Below are 6000 nucleotides of genomic sequence, written 5' to 3'. Positions count from 1 at the left end.
TATTTGCGTAATTCCTAGGGCCCCAAAGAGAGATCTTGCTTTAGCAATTATTTCTTTGGCAGAGTTGATGGGAATGGAATTGAAGCTTAGTAGGGGGTTGCTGTTGCTGCTGCTGCTAAGTCACTTCAGTCGTGTCCGACTGTGTGCGACCCTATAGACAGCAGCCCACCAGGCTCCCCCAACCCTGGGATTCTCCAGGCAAGAACACTGGAGTGGGTTGCCTTTCCTTCTCCAATGCATGAAAGTGAAAAATGAAAGTGAAGTCGCTCAGTCATGTCTGACCCTCAGCGACCCCATGGACTGCAGCCTTCCAGGCTCCTCCGCCCATGGGATTTTCCAGGAAAGAGTATTGGAGTGGGGTGCCATTGCCTTCTCCTAGTAGGGGGTTAGGGAGGCAGAAACTGAGGCTCATTAAGAAGTTCAGAAAAGGCAGAACTGATTTGGTGAGAAAGAGTGTGCAATGTGAGTACAATTCCATAAGTTCCTGGAAGGCGTGAAGAACCGAAATTTGGTTCTGAAAAAGGTTCATTTTAGGGAATTCAGAAGGCAGCCCGATGGACGGTTACAGCACGGGAGAGAGCTTTCTGAGGCGGCGGGTTTGGAAAGGATCTTCTCCCCTGGCCATACTTCCCTTCTTCTCTGTAACAGAAGAGGCCCGAAAAGCGAAGCCAGAAGTAGGGACGCGGGGTGAAGCTGGGTGAAGGGGAGGCGCCCTGCCGGGGCGACTCCCCCAGCGGGCCTTGACCCAGGCCCCGCCCCTGGTATACGCAATCAGCCCGCGTCGCGCGGTGCTGCCCGTGGTATTCTGCCCCGCCCGCGCGGCGGTCGGTGCCCTGTCACTGCCTGCTGCGTCCATGGCTAGGGCCCTTGGGTTGTAAATTGACGACCAAAGCTCCCGACGCGGCCCTGGTCCTGATGGCGGCGGCGGCGGCGGCCCTGGCAGCCACCGAGCCACCTCCAGCGATGCCGCAGGCGGCAGGAGCCGGAGGGCCCGCCGCCCGCCGAGACTTCTACTGGCTGCGCTCCTTCCTGGCTGGAGGTGGGTGTCCCCCTGGGGGACCTGGCAGCGCGCGGAGTGGCCAGGGCGGGATCCCGGGCAGATCGGGTGTAAGCGGCCGAGATGACATTCTTCAACTCTGGCTGCTCCAATGCCCAGCCAGGTGTTTGCCCAACCTGCTGTAATCTCTTTCTAATAATTACTGGACTAGTGACAGCAGGATTCTGGGGAGAAACGGCCTCGAGGATAGGCTGGGGATGTGGAAGGGCATAACCAGGCACCCATTCTTCAAGTTTGGATAGCAGGGAAAAGAGGGGAGCCCCGTAAAGGAGCCCAGGGTTTCAGTGAAACATGCTGGGCACTCCTCTCTTTTATAGAGACTGCGCACTATCGAGTGTAGAATTGGATTTTGCTGTTTACTTAAAAGCAAGCAAGCAAGCAAGCAAACAAACAAACAAATACTGGAAGACAGCTGTTTAAGAATGACTGGGAAATTGTGCAAAACTGTCTACAACCAAAACTGGTTCCGGTGGTTCTAGCAAACTGTGCAATAGCTACTTGACATGTAGCTGGTGCAACCCTACTGTTGGTGTGACTGTGGGGCCGGAAGTTTCATGTTATCTCTCAGAAATTTCTTCTGCTTTCCCATAAAGAGGTGTTTCAGTCTCTACCCTCTCTTAATTGACTGGGTTGTCATCACTTAATCATTTAAGGCTGGGACTTTTCAAAATTTCCACATTATAAGCACTTGTAGAAAGATATGTGTACGTTGCAGTAGTATTAATAATTATTTTGTTCTGCTGATAAAAACGGAGAAGGCAATGGCACCCCACTCCAGTACTCTTGCCTGGAAAATCCCATGGACAGAGGAGCCTGGTAGGCTGCAGTCCGTGGGGTCGGGAAGAGTCGGACAGGACTGTGACTTCACTTTCACTTTTCACTTTCATGCATTGGAGAAGGAAATGGCAACCCACTCCAGTGTTCTTGCCTGGAGAATCCCAGGGACAGGGGAGCCTGGTGGGCTGCCGTCTATGGGGTCGTACAGAATCAGACACGGGACTGAAGCAACTTAGCAGCAGCAGCAGAAGCTGATAAAAAGGTCATTATTTATACAAGGAAATATTTGAGTGCCTGCTCTGTTTCTGTTACAAGCTTGGTGTCCATCAGGGAACAAAACAAGGATCTTAGAGTTTATATTGGTTGAGGACTTGTGGTGAGAAAGACAATGAACAACATGAAAAAATAAGTTGTACGGTATATTAGAGATGACGAGTGAAATGGGAAGAAGTGAAAAGGACAATGGGCCAAAGAAATGGAGAAGCTAACTGGTACAGTATTAAATAGGATAATTTGTGGTACGTCTCACTGGGAGAATGACACAAGCAAACTTGAAAAGGGGATGGAGTTTAGCAAGTTGATTTCTAAGGTGGAGCATTCCAGGTGGAGAGAAAAGCTAAAGCAAAATCTTCAAAGTCAAGGAGGGCCTTATCACTCAAAGAACATCAGTGAGACCTGTGCAACTGGAGCCAAGTGGTATTGATGGGGGAAGGAGGTTAGAAAGTTAAAGGGGACAGGAAGTGAAGGGTCTTGCAAACCACTGTAAAGATTATGAATTTTATTGGAGTGAAGTAAGGAGCCATTACAGGTCTGTAGTAGAGAAGTGACCTGATATGACATGTTTCCAAAGGATCACTTTGGCTGCTCTGTGGAGAATAACTGTAGGGATGTAAATATGGGAGATGGGGGGCCAGTTTGGTGGTTTTTGCAATAATTCAGATGTTAGATGATGGGTACTTGAATCAGGTTAGTAGCAGGGGAGGTGGTGAAAAATTATGATAATCTGAATATGAAAAGAATATATGGTTTTCTGACAGGTTAGAGATAGGGTAAGGAAGAGAAGTCAAGGGGGACTTATTTTGGTCTGAACACCTGAAAGGATGAAGTTGAAACAGGAAGCCTGTAGTTGGAACAGCTTTCATGATAGTGGTAGGGAAAGATCAGGAATTCAGTTTTGGGCATGTTATATTTTGTGATGTTGACACTGGAGTCTTGGTACCATGTAGGCCAGGTTAGCAACTAGGACTCTCATATGCTACTGATGGTAGTGCAAATTGGTACAGTCACTTTGGAGAACTGGTTGTGTGGTTATCTATGGGCATTTGTATACCCGCAGTTGATCCAGCTATGATCCAACAGTTCCACTCTGAGGTATATACCCAACATATGTATTTATGTTCTTATCTTTGATATTCATACTATCCCTAAAGCAGAAGCAACCTACATGTCCATCAGTGTTAGAATATATAACTGAAATATGGTATTATCATAGAGTGAAATACTAGTAACACTGAAAATGAGTAAATTCCTGCCTCACCAACAATGTGTATGAATCTCACAAGTGTAATAATGAACAGGAGGAAGCCAGATACACTCACTACATACTGTGTGATTGTATTTGTATAAAGCTCAGAAATAGCCAAAGCTAAATTCATATTGTTGGAACTCAGAGGACATTTGGTTGTCTCTGAGAAGCAACAAATAGTGATTTGAGTATAAGAGAGGCACTTTTGGGAGACTGGTAATGTTCCATTTTTTTGATTTGGGTGACCTTTCTCTGGATCACGAAACTAAGATCCCATGTACTGAGAAGAGTTCGCATGCTGCAATGAAGATCCCCTGTGTGGGACAGCCAAATAAACAAATCAATATTAAAAAAGGAGTACTTACCTCAGAATGTAATTGTAATGATTAAATAAAAAAGTACCTGTAAAAGCCTAGGCACAGTGCCTGCGGTTGAATCTCTTAACCTAGTAACTCTTACAAAGGAAAGCATACTTGTTTTTTTGCTGATGATTAGCAGTGGTCTTTGGCAAATATCTCAAGTTGCTTAAAATGAAGATAAAGGCTACTTGACCTAACTCAGTGGACTTTTGTAATGATTAATCGAGCTATAAAGTAATATGATGAACAAGATATTATAAAAGAAACTACTTATTTGGCAGATTCTAAATAATTTTTATATGGTTAATTCATAATGACTGGGAAAATAACAAACTATTCTGAAACCAAATATACCCCAATGCAAATTATTTTTAGTTTATCCTCAATTTTGAGTGACCATGACTGTTATTTCCATTAGTTCAGATAAGAGAAGCTTGATATAGAAGCTTACATGTGGATTTAATATTTGAGTACAAATAGGCAACTTATTTCTGGATATCTCAGAATATGGATTTTAGTACCAGTTACATGCTGAGCTATTAAGTAAATGTGTGTGGATTTTAAATGATTTTGTCTTACATTTTAAACAATTTTGTAAAGTAAGATTCATTCATTCATTGAGTAAATAGGTATTGAGTACCTGTTGAATGCCAGCCCCTGAACTAGTCTCTGGGGATGTAGTAGTGAAGCAACTCACGAAATTCCAGTACTCTTTTATCTTTCTTAATAAATATGTGATGATGAAGATAATCATAGAAAAAGACACCAAGGACTTTTTTTGTCCATCTTTTTATAATAGTAAAAACTCATTTGGTTGAGTGCTTGCTACATATAAGGTACTTCACCAAAGTGTCTTTAGTCTGTTCAGGCTTCTATAACAAATATACAATAATCTGGGAAACTCATAAGAATAAACTTCTTTCTCCAAGTTCTTGAAACCAGGAAGTCCAAGGTCATGGTACCAGCAGCTATCTGGGGAGACCCTGCTTCATCATAGCTGTCAACTTCTCACTGTGTTTTTACACAGTGCAATAAGCCAACGATATCTCTGAGGCCTCTTTTTGCGGGGGATGGTGCTTGTGGGATCCTAGTTCCCTGACCTGGGATGGAACCTCTGCTTCTCTCAGCGGGAGTACAGAGCCTTAACCACTGGACCACCAGGGAAGTCTCTCTGGGGCCTCTGTTATAAGAGGATTGGTTCATTCATGAGTGCCCTAATTACCTCCTCTAATACCACCTCCCACCTCTAAATACCATCACTAGGAATTAGTTTTCAACATACAAATTTTCAATTCAGTTTAGTCGCTCATTCATGTCCGACTCTTTGTGACCCCATGGACTGCAGCACACCAGGCTTCCCTGTCCATCGTCAACTCCCAGAACCTACTCAAACTCACGTTCATTGTGTCGGTGATGCCATCCAACCCATCCAACCATCTCATCCTCTGTCGTCCGCCTTCTCCTCCCACCCTCAATCTTTCCCAGCATCAGGATCTTTTCAAATGAGTCAGCTCTTCACATCAGGTGGCCAAAGTATTGGAGTTTCAGCTTCAGCATCAGTCCTTCCAATGAACATTCAGGACTGGCTTCCTTTAGGATTGACTGGTTGGATTTCCTTGCAGTCCGAGGGACTCTCAAGAGTCTTCTCCAACACTACAGTTCGAAAGCATCAATTCTTTGGTGCTCAGCTTGCTTTATAGTCCAGCTCTCACATCCATACCTGACAACTGGAAAAACCATAGCCTTGACTAGACAGACTTTGTTGCCAAAGTAATGTCTCTGCTTTTTAATATGCTGTCTAGGTTGGTCATAGCTTTTCTTCCAAGGGGCAAGCGTCTTAATTTCATGGCTGCAGTCACCATCTGCAGTGGTTTTGGAGCTCCCCAAAACAAAGACTCTCACTGTTTCCATTGTTTCCCCATCTATTTGCCATGAAGTGATGGGGCTGGATGCCATGATCTTATTTTTCTGAATGTTGAGTTTTAAGTCAAATTTTTCACTCTCCTCTTTCACTTTTATCAAAGGCTCTTTAGTTCTTCTTTACTTTCTGCCATAAGGGTAGTGTCATCTGCATGTCTGAGGTTGTTGATATTTCTCCTGGCAATCTTGATTCCAGCTTGTTCTTCATCCAGCCTGGCATTTTGCATGATGCCCTCTGCATATAAGTGAAATAAGCAGGGTGACAATATACAGCCTGGGTGTGCTCCTTTCCCGATTTGGAATTTCGGGGAACACAAACTGTATACAGCAAAAAGTCTTTATATATTATCACCTTAGAAGCA

Source organism: Bos javanicus, chromosome 28 (assembly GCF_032452875.1).
Source record: "Bos javanicus breed banteng chromosome 28, ARS-OSU_banteng_1.0, whole genome shotgun sequence".
Classification (NCBI taxonomy): Eukaryota; Metazoa; Chordata; class Mammalia; order Artiodactyla; family Bovidae; genus Bos; species Bos javanicus.
Note: the sequence above shows the minus strand (reverse complement) of the source record.